Source organism: Falco punctatus (assembly GCF_963210335.1).
Source record: "Falco punctatus genome assembly, chromosome: 2".
Lineage (NCBI taxonomy): Eukaryota > Metazoa > Chordata > Aves > Falconiformes > Falconidae > Falco > Falco punctatus.
The window spans coordinates 421,844-438,750 of NC_137581.1; the positions used below are offsets into that span (position 1 = coordinate 421,844).

Here is a 16,907-nt window from a genome sequence, read left to right on the forward strand (position 1 = left end):
GGAAACTTTCCCTATCAATAATTCGTCCACTTTGAGCTTCAAAAGAATGGTTTCTCCAAGTTCAGAAAAGCTCTGTGAATGGAGGGGCTGGGAGGGTTCCCAGGGCAAGTTTTTTTCAGCAACCTCCCCTCTTCCTGTTTTGTTTTTTTTTTTTTTTTTTTTTTTCTTCTGTATTAGATATGCTTTTTCTTTCTGACCTGCAGGACACAGCTTTTAAAGACAGCTGAGATGATGGGTCCGATGTCATCTGTTACCTCAGCTCTAATGTTTCCCCCAAAGACTCTGCGCTCCACACAAACTATTTTGTGTCATGGAGACCTTTTAGGAAGGCTCTGGATGAAACATTTTCACAGACAGTGTTCACCACCACCTGTGGTCACTTATTCCATCAGTGAGTTGTAGTCATGGTAAAAAAACACACCTTGTTTTGCCTTGAAAGGTAAATCCCAAAGCCATTTCAGATTTGCCAGCAGGCAACATAAAAAGGTCTTCTTACATGCAAATGGGCACCAGACCTGCTCTGTTTAGCACACAAAGGCTCAATGCACAAGGGAAATCTGTATGTTGGACAGTGCTCCTGAGTGTGGCTTGCTCCATTCTGCCTGTCCCACGATGATGGTGGTTCAGGGCTGTGTAAAGCACTTTCTGTATCACCCCTGCATCTTGCATCTCATCCTGGAGAAAATTTCAAATTTAAGGCGGTCTTGATTTTCTTGTGCGATCCCTGAATCAATGATCATGCTTCATCACTCCTTTGCCCAGCTGGTGGGAACTCAACGGGGAGGTCACTGATGCCCACACACACAGATTTATATTTCTTCTTTCCTTGAAATAGCTGTAACCCCACCAGGACAAAGAACCTCTCATCTGTCTTTGACACCCTGCCAAGACTCAGAGGGTCCCTGTTGTCCCAGTCTGTGTTCTTTGGTACAGAGCAGAGACAGAAACTATCATCCTTGGTGGAGCCAAGAGCATGGAGGAGAAGGTCAGTGCATCGCTGCTATGTGGTACCTTGTGCCCTAGCTCACATTTGAGAAGGAGAAATACCTGATTGCTATACTTTGTTCACTTATTAAAACCACACTGAAACAGCAGTATGTTTTGAATAATAAATGGATTTTTCATTAAGCTTTATTGAAAAATTATTCTCCCAGATAAAATCATGAGGGACAAAACATCACTGTCTGCTGAAAATGCTCTCACAATCACACATGCCCACATATGCCCTGATTGCAATCCCCAGGTCTTATCCTTCAGCCATACTGTCTTTTTCCACCAATACTTTTTTTAATACTTCTAAATCATTATGTTAGACATTTTTAGCCATTTTAGAAAACACATGCCCCAAACAAAGCCTCTATACTGATTAATAGTATTTTTCAGCACAAAATTTTAAAGCAAAATGCATCTTAGGGCAGAACTGAAACCAAGATTTTAAACCTCATCTCCTCCCAGTCTGTTTCCACTCTTGCTCAGGTCTCCAATCCTGTTTCACAAGAAGGCCACACACCCCAAGCCAGGAGGAATCTGGGGAATAAAAAACACATATTCTGCCCCTCCCTAATGGTCCTTAACTGAAATGAATGTGAAACACATCTGACCCCTTCCTGAGCATCAGTCAACATGCTTTATCCCTCATGTCAACCAAAGCGTTCTGCACCAGCAAGTGCAAAGCAAACTGTGGGACACAAGTCCCCGAGAAAGACTCTGGGGCCTTTGGGAAGCTATGAGCAGGAAGGCTGCAGAAACTCCAAGGGTAGGGCTAGCAGAGGCAGTGTTTGTTGTAGCTATAAAAGCATCATTATAAATACATAGCTTCTGTAAGCATGTAGCTGCAAATACGACAGACAAATATAATTTGTGGTGAGAGGTACTGTCTTTTATTAGATGAACTTACAGTCAGAAAAACTATAAAAATCTACCAAACTCACAAGCTGTTCTTCCAGTCTGAAAGGTAGCAATCTTCACAGTTAAATATAGCCTAAGAAGAACAGCTCTGAGATTTATGGCACATATCTCACATTCCTGTTTCATGCCTGTTTTTAGCATCCATAGAATCAGGAGTCTGCATTTTTATGGTGGTTGCCTTGAAATCCAGCTCTGAGATAAGGTGGGGTTTCCTATGTTTTCCCATCTTTAGCTACTGTTGGGGCTGTGGGGCAGATGTGTGTCCCCCACTGCTGCCAGGGAGCTCTGGGCAGCAGCTGGGCTCTCCATCCTCCAGAGCTTGGTGCACATGTGTGAGAGGCTCCAGAGGACACAACTGTTCTGTGATCCTCAACCACATCCCAGGAGCGGGCCAAGGAGCCCTGCCATGGTCCCACACTGTGTCCCAGTGGTCCCAGCCCCAACCTAGGAAAGCTTTTGCTATTCATCCTTGGTGGTGTGAGGGGCTGTTGGCAGAGACCAACACTAGGATCATGGTCTTGGGGACAGATGTGTGTTGACAGTGCAGGGGGGATTCTGTGTCTTTAATAACAATTCCCAAGGCAGGAGCTGTAGGAAAAACCCAGTGCAGCAGCTACCTAAATCAGCAACCACCCACCCTGAGAGCCTGGCTCAACATGGTGTCCAAGTGAGCTGCACCTGCACTGGGATGTGACTGTGCAGCCCCTTTGGTGGCTGTAACTCATGTGTGGCCAGGCTCCTTCTCCGCTCTGAACACGCTGAGTTTGCAGACACCGGCATGGCCATGGTGCCGTGCACAGAATCACTGCAGTGGATGTCCCTGCCTGTCAGTCACCAGAGATGGAGGTTTTCCATTTGCTTTGAGCACAAGGCAATTGCCTGCTGAAATGCAATGGCAGAAAAATTCCTTCTTCCCTGGACTGGTTCTGCCTCACATTCTCTCCACACCCTAACATGCACAAAAAGGAGCATGTCCACCTGCCTCACTGCCCCTGAGTGTCAGCAAAGGATGGCAGGGATGAGCATAGCCTGGGGATGTGTCCTGTGGTGCAAGACTCATAGAATCATAGAATATCTCAAGTTGGAAGGGACCCATCCACCTCCCTGGGGATGTGTGCAGCACCGGGTTCTCCACCTTTCCTCCTCCCAGTGCAGGCTGCTAGAAGACAGAGATGCAGATGCAGGGGATGCTGTGGTCACACTGGTGCTGCTCCCCATGCAAACTGTCAGCACGACATGGCAGAGGTGAGTGTCAGACTGGCAAAGCAGGAGGTTGAGAAGCATGATGAGAGCAGCAGCTTTGATCCTCTGTGTCCTTTCAGTGCCACCAAACTGTGGGGAGGGTCCTCCAGCAATGGAGCTGTGTGATCAATGCCCTCAATCTCCCATACCAGACGCCTTGTTGGCCCACAGGACAGCTGTGCAAATCCCCATGCAGATGCTGCAGCAAGTGGACAAAGCCTGGCAGGTGGATCTGCAATCTCTAGGTCCTTCCCAGGCGTAGCTTGTGGCTCTGTGTCTGTCCCTCTCCCATTTAGGCAACTTAAGATGTGCTCTGTCCCATCTTGGTCACTTTGGCTGTTAACACTGTATGTCGTGATGGGGTTCAGCTGCCTGCTGCACCTTGGGAGGGTGGGACCATTGTGGGACCAGCTCGGGGGCCTCTCTGAGGTGAAGTGTACAGCCCGTGGGGTGCTGACAGCCCACCGTGGGGCAGGAAGGGAGCAACAGACCCAGCTTCTCATCGCAGCATTTTTCTTCTCAACCTGTACTTAGACTTAAAGATTGCTTTGATCTTAACTCAGAAAGTGAATGTTCAGAGACCACAGCATCTGCCACCTGCCATGCATTGCTGGTGTCCCCAAAAGGCACAAGGAGGGGGCTGGTGGGTATCCACCCCAGGGGATGGAGGTGGCATGGTGAGGAGAGCTCGTGCATGCAGCAAAGCAACCTCCTGAGGTGCAGGCAGGAGCAGTTTGCTTGCTGTGAGCCACAAATATAGTGGCCAGATAGTTTGTATCCATGGCTCTGAAGGTGGAACCTGGCCCCTGTGGTGGTGATTGAAGGTTCAGCAGAAAGGCTGTATCTGTAAATACCATAGAGAATACAATTGTAGCTGGTGGTCTGCTATGATGTATTTCCATGCATGTATATGCTTGGAAGATCTGAAATCTGCGCTCCTTGGATTTATTAGTGTCATTGCTGCTCTTAATATGGGAAGTTTGCCTCAGGAAGATGTGTAAGTGTATAACAATGCTCTTCTTTTGAAGAACAGGGACAGCACCTTATAATTCGTATAAGATTGTTCTTCTGTTTAAACAAGGTGAGCACCTGGCTTGCCTTGCCACACCCTCTGTCATCTGGAGCAGACTGTCAGTCAGACTGACAGTCTGCTGTGCAGTGGATTCATCCATTTCTGTCTTTTGCAATCAGTGAGGTTGAAAAGAAATTAAGTACCAAAGTTGAAACAGGCAAAGACTGTTCTAGACTGAATAAACCCACAGAGGGTTTCACTGCTTGTGCAATGTTAAAGATGATCTACAGTTTAAAGCCATAAACACCAAGTGAGACTCCCAGCTGAGAACATCTTTACAGGGATCACTGGGCTCCATGGTAAATCCTCCCTCAGGAGTCCATGCAACTCTCATACGAAATGCATTTCAGGGATTTTAAGTGCTATGCAAATACCATGACAAGCAGAAAGCTTTGTTTTTGCTGCTCTGGCTACAGCATTACTCGTGTAAGAAAACATTTATCCAGGCATCTGTCTGGTGTTTGCTTAAAAATCACTCTATTGATGGGTTTTATCTTTCAGGTTCTTCACTTTGCTCTTAGTTAACAAAAGAAAACTAGTATCTTGCTCTTGAAACTTTTTCCAATTACTCTAAGAGTTTGGAGCACACTCTGCCATTTGAGCATGGTGGGACCTGAAGTGGCATACATAGCCTGTCCTTCCTTATTCAGATTTAGACCCTGATATTCTTCAGAAAAATCAGTGTGAATCTAGAGAAACTCTGTTAAAGGTGATGGTCCCATTTCTATTTCACGGTAATATAGTGAGGTTGGTGACTGATCTCATCTCAGCCTCAAGTATTGCTAAAGCAAGCAATTTTACCTCATCACTGCTGTTCAGATACCATGGTGGTAGAAGGAGGAAAGAGCAGGAGCTTGCAAAAAGGTGGAGGAAAAAAATATCTTTAAAATTGGGAGAAAAGGAGGTCTGAACGCTCCAGTATCAGCACAAGGAAAGTATAAGAAGGTGCCGAGCACAGGCAAAGTCTGCACAAGCAAACTGCAGGGTCTGTCCTGGCCAGAGGGGCTGGTGGGGGTCACTGTCTTTGAACCATGCACAATTTAACTGCCTCAAGTTGTCTGGGCTGCACCGCTTGCCCTGGGGACAGGGTGCAGGTCCTTATACCACCAAGCTCCATGATGCTTCCCAAAAACCCTCCCAGCTGCCAGCAGTTCACCTGTTAGGGACTCCCTGAGATGTTTGTGCTCTTGTATTCAGACTCTAGGGTAAAATTTAGTCACAATCACTAGAAAATGTATACATAAATGAACAATCAAATCATGGGTTTTGGCAAATAAGGAGACCAGCAGAAACTTTTACAATATTGTCAAATACAAATCATGTCAATCAGATAATTTCTCTTGTGTGGAAGAATAGCACAGTTTGTACATAGAGGAAAAGAATATGTCTCTTAATTTTTGAGATGAATTAGCATACTTATTTTCATAAATGACCCAGAGAATATTGCTGAGCTTGAACCATTATGGGGTAGTTTCAAATCCCATTTCTTGTGCTACTGCAAAGAAAGATGAAGGGAGAATCTGAATGAGCATCCTGGAACTTGTATTAGCCTGGGTAGCAAAGTAAAGGAAATACAGCTTCTCTGGAAGTGCAGAAAAAAAGAAAGATTAATGCCCAGGGTAATTCTGAAAAATTGAAGGAATGGTCTGCAAAAAACCCCCACCAATATAATTTGCATTCAGGATGGGCAAACTGGGGATGGATAGCAGGAAACACTGGAGAGGTGACAGTGGTGTTTATAAACTGCACAGCAGTCACGGTTGTTGTGATGCTGAGAGGAGGGACATCACTCTGGGATGCACCCAGAGCAGCTTTCCCTGTGAGACACGTGCGATTGCTCTACAAGAGATGTGATCTGATCACTGACTCAATTCCTGAGCTTTTCCATTTTTACCTTCTGGTGGATTTTAAGAGAAACTGAACTCTTAAGTATTTAGATTTCAACTCTGTCAGGTATAAAGTGAAAAACACAGCATCTGTATTAACTTTGTGAGTGGTACTGGAAATGCTAGGTGTTTTATGAATGGTTAATTGTGTGTCTGTCTCTCTAGTAAGGATGGTTATCACGCTTCAGACAAAAAGGCTTTCAAAGTTGATTGACAATCAAGCCTGGAAGGAGACTTTTTTTGGTTGTTGTTCCATGGGAAATTCCAGGAAAAAGAATTGTTTTACTATGTGTGACAGAGGGACTCCCAGCTGGAGAGGGGGAGGTATTTCCATGAGAAGATTGCTAGCTATGATGTATGCTGATCCCAGCTCCCAAAGCTGTAAGTGGGCATCAAAGCTCATTGATGGCTGAGCTAGTAGGGTTGTAAACAGAAATGGTTGTGGGCTGATAATCTTAGGTAAATCAGAATGATTCAAGGACTGTGAAATGTAGAAATTAAATCCCACAGAGTTCAAGTATTCAGCTGAGTTGTAATAGTCAGTTGTTATTATAAATGGTAATTAGCACAAGTAAAGGACATCGTGTGCTGCTGCCACAGGTGGCCTTGGGTCTAAATAGATTTGTCCCACAGGTGTTTTTTTTTTAATTTCATTTTAATTGGTGCTTTTATTCTAGATGAGGTCTGTCTGGCCAGACAGAACATCTGTAGAAAAAGACCTGAGGTCCTAGTGAGTACAAGTTACCCCAACATCACCAGAGGACCTTTGGGGGTGCTGGGGCATGCAGGCTGTGCAGGGCAGTGGTTCCCCAACAGTTCAGCACAGGTGAGACCATGTCTGGGCAACTCCAGTCTGGGTCTCCCAGAACAACAGGCAGTGACAGGCTGCGGGTGCTGGAGCCTGGGCTGTGTGGGTTTTATTACCAAGTTGTCCACTTTGATGCATACCTCAACTACATGTATTTCATCCACACCTTCTCCACCATCAAATCTGTTGCGCTTGTGGCTGTGGCTTTTGACATGTCTGTTGTGACCTACAGCCCCTGAGGCATACATCCCTTCTGACAATCTCCATGGCATCAAGACTGGTGTGGGGTTGACTATTCAGGTGGTACTTCTGGTGTTCCCGGTCTCCTTTCTCCCAAAGATGCTGCAATATTGCTGGGTCAGTGGCCTCTTGCACTCTTTCTTGTCTATACCAGGATATCATCAGTGTGGCTTAGTCACATTTGTGTGACATATATGAGACAGCAGCATTTATGGCTTAAGTGTTTGCTCTTTCCTCAATGGCTTTAGACTCACTGTTACATGTTCTGTTGTACATCATGATCCTTAAGATTGTCTTGAGTATTGCATCCAAGAAGGAGCGGTCCAGGACCTTGAACACTTGCATCTTTCACATCTATGCTGTCCTAATCTTCAACATCGCACTAATCAGTCTGTCTGTGATTCACCAGTTTGGGAAAACCTCTTCTCCCACTGTTCACATCCTCATGGCCAACATCTGCTTGCTGGTCCCACCATGATGACCTGATTGTGTACAGTGTGAAAACCAAATGGATCTGTACCCAGACCACTAGCAAGCTGCAAGAAGCCAGGTGTGACTCCATAGTCAAGGTGTGAGCTGCATTGAAGCTGAGGGGTCTGACCATGATTGCACGGGTGGGTGGGTAAGGCCTTGCAGGCAGCAGTGGAGTCACGCAGCTCAGAAAGGCAATGAGAATGATGTTCAAAGTTTAAGGGCAAACTCATCACCTGGTGCCACCTTGAATAACTGCTAAGACCTGGGCAACAAAATTCCAGTTGAAAGATGTGCCATTTTTATGGTCAGATGCAGCTTCTTGCATTGCATACACAAAATGTTATTAATTAGAAGAAATGCATTGTTGTGGTTTAACCCCAGCCGGCAACCCAGTACCACACAGCTGCTTGCTCTCTCCCCCTGACCCAGAGGGATGGGAAGGAGGATCGGAAAGGAATGTAAAACTCAAGGTTGAGATAAGAACAATTTAATAGGTAAAGCAATAATTCTGAGTGATGTAACTGCATAAATATTTCAACCAAGCATAAATTTGCCTTATTGATTTTCCTCTTACAATAATGTCTAATGGAGAATGATGTTCTCTCTGCTTTCTTTGGTTGAATAAAAAAGGAAGGAATAAATGCTTCAATAAAGTTTAAAATGTTGCAGCAGAGTACTGGATGTATTCACCAATATTATGCTAGCAATATCAGCTATTCGTATCAGTTAATTAGGGAACACAGCCATCATAAGGATTGGAAAGGGGTTATCCGTAAGAACAGTTATTCTCAGGGGGTACAAAGGAGAGTTAAAGATTAACCAGCAGAAGAGAATCATGAAAGCGGCAGTTTTAAGAACCAGGTCTGTTGGTCTGCAGAGGAGCTGACAAGGGAGATCCCTGAGGTGGGATTCCTGCTGGATGAATCATCTCAGACAGACTGGATAGGCTGTGAGACCCACCATGAGGATGGGTTTGCCATAGGTCTGCCTGGGGTTTCATGCACAAAAGTAAAGGTATATATCTGCATCATGAGGCTGGTGTTTCTGGGGCATGCCAAGCCATGTCAAATACCTACAAAATTTTGGTATTTTGGCAAATTAAGAACTGGGGGTCTTCTTTACTTAGCAATGCATGCATGATTAATGAATGAATTTACCCTGTATTTGTATTTCTGTGTAAACAAACAAACAAACAAACAGGATCTGGAAAAGAGAGAAGTTCATTTCACTGTCTGGCACTGAGATGTCCCATTCCACCAGCATTTTATACCCATTATGTGATGGTGTGAGCCTCCGGGCACCTTTCTGAGCAAAGGCGTCTGCCATCTGCTGGCATGTGCCGTGGGAAGGCTGAACCATACTTCACATTTTTTTTCCTCAAGACCCTGAAAGAATAAGCTGATGCACAGGTGGGACAGAGATGGTAAAGTAAGGACAAGACATACATGGTCAAGACCCATCCTTGGAGAGCATTAGCAGTCTACTAATCACGTGCCTTCAAGGCAAAGAGGAATTCCTTGGGCTCTGGTTGCTCATGGGCACTTTCATTCACTTCAGGTTGGACATTGAAGGCAGAAGCGGATTAACACATGGAGTTCTCTGTCTGATTTTCAAAGATCTATGAATTTCAGAGAGTTGTTTTATCATCCTGAGTTCTCTGCTACTCGTCACATAGCCCTGACTTACATGACCAATCCTGCTGTTTTAGGATTGTGAGATTTCTCATTACCATGCTGATGGCAACTGGGGAGTTTCTTGCATCTGCTTCTGATGGGGATGGTGAAATGAAGGATTTTTTAGTCCATATCTGGGAGAGACTTTCAGACTAAAGTGGGGTCTGTCCCCTTCCCTCCCCCATCCCAGTAGAGCTTCAAAAATGTCTTTGGGAAATCTAGGCTACCCAGGGATACCTGCTGGTCCCAAGCACTGGCTTCCCACTTTCCCCTCCCAATACACTCTGCTGCAGCTGCTTCTTCTGGCCTTGTGACCCACTGCTCCACCTTCTCCTTTCCACCCATCAGGCAGAAAGGGATGGAGAGCTGGGTGTGCAGGTGCATGCCCAGCAGAAGGAATGAGGCAGGCTGCAAGCTGGTTTGATTGAGAACCACAATGGTCGGATGATATCTCAGTTTGTCTGGGCTCCCTTCCCTGTGAGTGAAAATAGGGGAAGAGGTAGGGAGCACAGTTTATAACAGAAAAAAACCCTGAGTTTCCCTAAAGCACTTTATTTCTCTGGACCCCGAAGTGTTTTACAACATCACTCCCATACACATTGGGGAAGTGTGCTTGAGATACTGACTCCCAATTAAGTAATAAATTTAATTAAAAATGTATTTTGTAGACTCATATATTGAAATCCAGCAAAGGAATTTAATAAAGTTCGCAATCTGGTGCAAAAGCTTGGCAAAGGACCCAGGAATCCAGCCCCTCCAGCTCCAGTTGCTGTTATTTGTTGTGCTTTCATTCTGTAGAACCCAAAAGCTTATGAGGCAGGTGACAAGCTGGGACTAACACTGATTTTATGCAATATGCTGTTTCTGTCAGGACCTGCCTTACCTCTTTCCTCGCTCATTCTCACCACGTGTTGCATGAGAGCAGGCTACCATTCCTGCAAAGCAAGGAAGGCTTGCACAGCATCCAGGGCGACAAGGCTGTTTGCTGATGACTTCATTGCACCAGTATGAAAGGGTGATCCATGAAGCTGTGCAGAGCAAAGCAGAGTGGAAGATCAACACCCCACAGAGTACATGATCTCAGGGAATGACCGTGTGCCAGGGAGGCACGACAGCCACTGAATTTTAAAACAAAGTCAGAAGCAATTGTCTAAGGCAGAGCATGGCTGGTGGTAGGAAAACTGCAATCCTGGCACAGGGTGTGATATGGAGAAATAGTGTGAAATGGGGACAATGGACATCGATTGTGATTGTATATGTCTGCTCAGGAATGTGGGTATGGTGACTAGTCATGGGTGCGGTGTCTGGTCACATAGGCACACAGCTCTGAGGAGACAACTACAGTTTTGAGGAGACCCTGCCCCTCTTCCTCTAACAAAGGGGCTATTTAAAAAAGAATGAGAAAAGAATGAGAGATATTCCAATGCTATCTAGAGGGAGGGAGTGCTAAGTCTCCTTGCTGGAGAAGATGGGATGGTCACAAGAACATGAATCACCTACAAACCTGCAAGACCACCACACTGCAGGCAAAGGACTGATAAGCTAATTAACATACGAAGTGAGAGTAAGCGGGTTTAGGTAACGAATATGTATAGGCGTTAATTGAATATTCATTTGTTTTATTGTATAAATGTGAGATGGTTCGTCACTTCAGGCATGCACGCTTGTGGAGGAGTGATCCCCCGTGCATCTGCGCGCAATAAACATACCTACTTTATAACTTTCGAGTTATAGAGTCAAATTCCGCACATCAGGTGTACCCAGGGGAGCTCAGAATCCTCAGTGTTTGCTCATGTCAGAGCACAAGGATTGTCCCGCTGCATGATGAGGTGGAGGGACATTTGCACTGCAGCTGGGTGAAATACAATCCAGCAGTGCTGCCTGAGTGTCGTCTGCCCTACACTGTGTCACACCTTCCTGTTCTGGTCTCAGCTGGCCACATCTGCTGCCAGATGTGCACTGAACAAGCCCATATCCTGCAGTGACCCAATGTGCACTGGGTTTGTGCATGCAAAGTCCTCTCTGTACATGCCAGGGACTGCTGCAGCTTTTCTCCTTGGTGCTGCCTTGGAACTTCTGTCTGTGTTTCCTCTTCCTCTGCAGGGTGCTCAGCCCTACCAAGAAAGTGATTTGCAGTATTTCTGGGAAAATAACAAAGCTACCTATGAGGGCAGCATCAGTCAAGCTAGTCGAAACATGAAGAAGAGTCATGAACCTTTCACAGATGATGGGTGGTCAGGGCTAGGTCTCCAGCTGCTTTGACTAGCAATAACCTGGTGATGACAGCAGAAGATTTTGCTGATAGTCTTTTTCTCCTTTGAAGGCACATCCTGGCCCTTTTCTTGGGAATTATACATGACAGGCAGCATGAGGGCGTCAGGCAGGCTGTCAGCTTTTTAGAGCCAGGCTGTTGTCTCCTGCATGAAATATTAATTGAGGTGGAGCCTGAGAAACCGTCCTGCAGGTAGCTGCTGCAAGTGGCATACCCTTCTGGTCAGAGAAAAGTCCTGGAGCCAAAGTAGCAGCATTTACACCACAAACCCTGCCTGGAAAATGGTGTTTCTCGTCTCAGAGCCTAAAGATGCAGCTTGGAGTGGCCTGGGGGAGTTTCTCCCAGCTGTAGAATTTTACCTTCTAGTTCAAATCAGGCACCTCAGCCACAGAAACCCGCCAAATGACAGCTAGTGCAAACAACTCACCAGCTCCCGTGACAGCCAGGATTGAGGATATCTGCCTCTGAACCTGAAGGGATGCTTGCAGAGATGGGCAGGGAAGTGGTGATATTTATACCCTACCCCTGAGGCCCCATGGGGCTCACGTGTAGCTGGGAGCAGCATCTGGTCTGTGCTTCTTGGAGAAACATGATGAAAATACAAAATTCATGGGGTTTTGAGTGGAACACCTTTAATGTGAGCTGCCTGTGAGACCTTCCATTGAAATTATGGCATGGGATGGAGCACATAAGGCCATTGGTGTGCTGTGTCACCTCCTTTACAGGGGAATTGAGATGAGGTGGGGTGGCTAAAGACATATAGATGAGTGATGCTGACCTCCTCCAGCCATCCCTACAGATGACACAGGATCTGCTGCTATCACTGCCTCTAGCCTTGCTCTGCCTGCCTCTGTGGGTGTTCAAACACTGCTGCTTCAAGCACCAGGGTGATTAATACAGTAAATGTGTGTGCTCTCTGCAGCAGGCTTTCATTGCCGTTCCTAGTGTGAATACTCAGCATTGGTTTGTCCTCTGTGAGGACTCTCTTTGGGGGCATAAAAAGAAAATCCAATATTAACAAAGAGTGGGAACGGTCAACAAGTGGGTGAACAGAATGAGGTTGTGGGGGAAACTAATAAAAGTATGGAGAAAGTCAAACCTGGGTACCTTAAATTAAGCACTAAATCTAGAGTTAGTTGCTGAAATAAAACCAGACAGACTGACTTTAGCCAGGTATTTTCTTTTCCATTTCTCCTTTCTTTCTTCTTTCTTTTACTTTCTTCCTTCCTTTCTTTCTTTCTTTTTCTTTCTTTCTTTCTTTCTTTTTCTTTCTTTCTTTCTTTTTCATTCTTTCTTTCTTTCTTTTTCTTTCTTTCTTTCTCCTTCTTTCTTTCTTTCTTTCTTTCTTTCTTTCTTTCTTTCTTTCTTTCTTTCTCTTCCTCTCTCTCTCTTTCTTTCTTTCTTTCTCTTCCTCTCTCTCTCTTTCTTTCTCAGGAAAATTGTGACCTGTCATCTTGGGAATCAGTATTTCAAGAATAGATTTTGAAGCCCCCTAAAGTCAGGTCTGTCTGAAAAGCAGGCATGGCTATTAAGCTCCTCGGCTTTGGGGTTTTCAACCTAAAAGTCTCAAAAATCAAAGCACAGCCACCTTTTGAATGCAGCAGCTGTATTGGGGTGGGGGGTGGGGGGAGGGGTGTGTGTGTGTTGTGGTGGTGTGCAGGTCTCTGTGCACATGCACCCTTTCTCTGACAGAGGCTTGATAGGGGTTCCTCTGCAAAATGCCTTCAGTAAGCCACTCAGAAGGACCCTCTCATGGAGACTTTACTTCTAGTCTGTCTCCCTGTTTCAGGAAAATGAGAAAAGGAAAAAGAAAAGGAGAAACAACCTTTCCATGAAGGTGCTGACATGGGACAAAGACCCTATGGGGTGAGCCTGGCATGGGGCAAGCTGTGTGACCCCCATGGATCTGCTTTCTCATTTGTGGTCTCCGAAGCGGAGACATGCCCCCCTCTTCGTTGACATGAGGCGCTCCCTGCTGTGGGCTGAGGCCACCGGGACCTGGGACAGCGGGGACGGGGAGCATCCTGCATCCCACGCCGCAGCACCCAGCAGAGGGAAGCAACGAGCCGCGCTCCGCCAGCCCCGCGGTACCCGGCCTGACCTGCGGGCAACGCAGCCTCACCCCCCGGGACAAGGGGAGTACTGCCAGTTTGCAGGCTCCTGGCTTCACACCTCCCCGGTGCTGCTGCCAAGGCTCTCGGCTGGCGAGACGGCATCCAGCTTCGGCCGCGCTGATGCCTCTGGGATTCCAGTTTGTGATGGAAGGACTGACTCTGGGGCGGCAGAGCTCAGCTCAGCCTGCACTGGCGTGGGAGTCCTGCAAGGAGCTGGTCCAAACGTGCTCTAACCCAACAGCGTGGCCACCATCAGATGCCTGGGGGAGAGTTTAAGCACAAGGCAAACATGCAATGGTGCTCCTCAATGCAGAAGAGCGCAGGGGCTACTCAGTCAGAGAGGCTATTTTGTTATCAAAGGATTGCTCTCCTGTGTATTTATCTTGCCGGTTTTTGTGCTTGTAGAAACTTTTGCCATCCACAACACACTACAGAGCTCTTCCTCAGTAGAGAAGGGCAGCTCTGAGGTGGAGGGCTGTGGGTCTCATGCATGAGCAATGCTCTGCAAGCAGCTTTTGGGCAAAGGGTGTCTGACTGAAGCTCTTACCCGAATGACCCAAAACTTAGACTCTGGAAGAAGCAGAATTACTGCTCGCCGGGGTATTTTGTTGGGGCTTGTAATTTCATTGTACATAGGAGGATGCACATATGTGTCTGCATGGGTTATATAGGTGTGTGCCAAGGGGTCTGAGCCTGGAAAGGCTGGAGGAATCCACTGGACTACATTTTAAAATATTTATAGTTCCCAGTAACAGCACTCCCAAGGACATGATGATCTTACTTTTTACAGTACTAGGTACCCAGTCCATTACAAACACTGGCAGAACACACACAAAAGCAGTTCCTAAATGTTTAAACTGTTTTAAAATGTCCTTCCAAGGGTGTCAGCTTATAGAGTGCCTGCACCTCTGGGTCAGCTGGAAAAGAACTGCTTCTTCTGAAGCCACGCTACCTCATCAGCTCAAGTAGTAGGAAGAAATCAATCTTTTAAGTCTGAGGACTTACTGATGAGCCAGTCTGAGGAGGTGTTGTGCTGCAGTGACTTATGGAAACTCCAGCATACTAATTTGTGCCTGCTAATTCAGGAGGGGCAGCTATTTCCAGAAATCTTATATTGTGGTCTAACCCACGCAAAATACTCAAGTGAAACAAAGCAAAACCTAGGGACAAAAGCACTTGCATTTTAAAGAGAAGACAATACTTTTGGTTAATGTCTGAGAGTTCAAAAGTCGTTACTTGCTATAAAGGGTTTCCCCTGCAGACCTGGGGGGCTGCTTCTATTACCAGCCCCCTGTCTGGGACACAAGCCCAGCTGTGTCTGTGGAGGGTGAACCTTGCCAGACCTGTCTCCCCGTGCTCCTGATCACCCTTATCCTCCACCTCACATACAATGGATCAAGTCTGAATGGCCAGTGACCAGCCTGGTCTCTCTGGGGCCATACACAGTCCCAGGTGGCCAAAAAAACTGTCACAGAGAGCAGCGCCTGCCCTGGCACCCACACCAACACCAGCAGTGCTCAAATAGACATGACCAGCATGACTCAGCCCCATTCCTCCTCTATGGATGGTCAGGACAGGGCATGACCCTTGCCCACTTGGTTCACAGCCACTCTCGTGTCCATGGGCCCCTTGAACTCGGGAACAGACCAGAAGCCCACCCAGATCTATACCCAGACCCTGGGCCCTGCTTGTTCACTCTTCAGCTCCAGCCTTGGGTCTTTCCAGGTTCTGGTCTCCTCCCACTCATCAGTTAGTCCAGCTTAATGTTTGTCACCAAATCCCACCCATATAACCCTGTACACCAAGTAAGGTCACTCAGAAAAGAGCTAGAAGTGAGTTTAATGAGCAGACAGGACAGGCTGCAGTGGCCTGGAGAGTGTATTGAGCAGCAACTTGTTTACACTCGATCAGCCCCACTATCAGTCCCCCTCCATTTTCCCATGCTGGGCTCTTCCCAATACACCTAGATCCCTCCTTTCCCTTACCTTTGGTCCTTCCTTTAAACGCCCCATAATGTATTTTACACATTTGCACAAGCCCTTTAAATAATTAAATTAAAAATTTCACATAAGCCCCATCAAATATCCCGCACCAAGTCTGCTCTTTTCCTGGAGAACCATGATAATTTCTTTCTCCCTTCTCAGCAGTTTTGCTTGAACCTCTTTCCTCCTGGCTCCTCCAGCCACTCCTCAACCACTGACCTGAAGGTTGTGGCCTGTGTTACTGTCTCTGTTATCTCCTGGGGTCTTGGGTTTGTGCATCTAGGTACGATTTGTTATTTTTCCTGTCTTTGGCCTCTGTTTATATGTTGAAGAGCCACTGACTAGATATTCTTACAAACCATGGTTCTTATGTTGCCGGTATCAACATATCCTTTACCTTCCACATACCTTTTACCTTCCTTATAACCTTACTTGCCACATACCCTTACATCAGCAGAAGTTTGACATGTTCCCGTCTCTGGGCTGGTCTTCATTGGGGTTCAATCTCGCATTAGATAGCAGTGAGCATCTTATTGACTTCACTGGCAAATGGCAATGCTGGACTAGCGGACCCCTGTTTGGCAGAGCATTCTTAGTATCCATCTCCGGATCATTTAGGTTTTCACACTATATATGATAGGATTCAGGATGGGTGGAGCAAGAAAATGGATGTTGGCTGTGAAAGCATAGGTCTGGGGGGATAAACCGGTGCATCATGGACAGGCAGATCATGGGGATAATGAAAAGCAGGACAGCACAGATATGTGAGATGCAGGTGTTGAGAGCTTTGAGATGCTCCCTCCAAGTCACAGTGTTCAGGATGGTCTTAAGGATGAGAAGATAGGACAGGAGGGCAAATAGCAAGTCCAAACCTGGTGTGGAGAGTAGCACAAAAAGGTCATAGGTACTGTTAATCCTTGTACCTGAGCCTGCATGTTTGATGATGTCTGGATGCAGACAGTAGGGATGGGAGAGCTTGCTGACTCAAGTGAAACGCAGCCGAGTCAGTAGGATTGGGAGTGGGAGCTGGACAAGGGTGGTCCTCATGACAATTGTCACACATATCTTGGTGCTCCCTGAGTTGGTGAGGATGGAGGAATATTGTAGGGGGTGGCAGATGATTACATAGAGATTGAAAGCTATTGCCAGAATGACAGCAGATTCAATATCTGTGAAGGTGTGAATGAAGAACATTTGGGCAAGGCAGGTGCGATGCTGACCTCCCTGGCCATCTGC

The 16,907-nt window shown here is 46.4% G+C and overlaps 1 protein-coding gene across 29 annotated transcripts in view; it reads right to left on the reverse strand.

Annotated features, from left to right (window-relative positions):
• Positions 1-16,907, reverse strand: part of LOC308058708 (folate receptor gamma-like) — a 49,339-nt gene that overhangs the window by 17,821 nt on the left and 14,611 nt on the right. For 15 of the 29 annotated variants that reach the window (XM_080374930.1, XM_080374953.1, XM_080374956.1 and 12 more), the window contains one exon: positions 10,187-16,543. The exons of 4 other annotated variants lie outside the window; for them this stretch is intronic. The gene's annotated coding sequence lies outside the window, so the exon portion shown is untranslated. The remainder of the gene's footprint in view (positions 1-10,186; positions 16,544-16,907) is intronic. 10 more of the 29 variants (XM_080374943.1, XM_080374941.1, XM_080374935.1 and 7 more) reach the window with 6 other exon arrangements.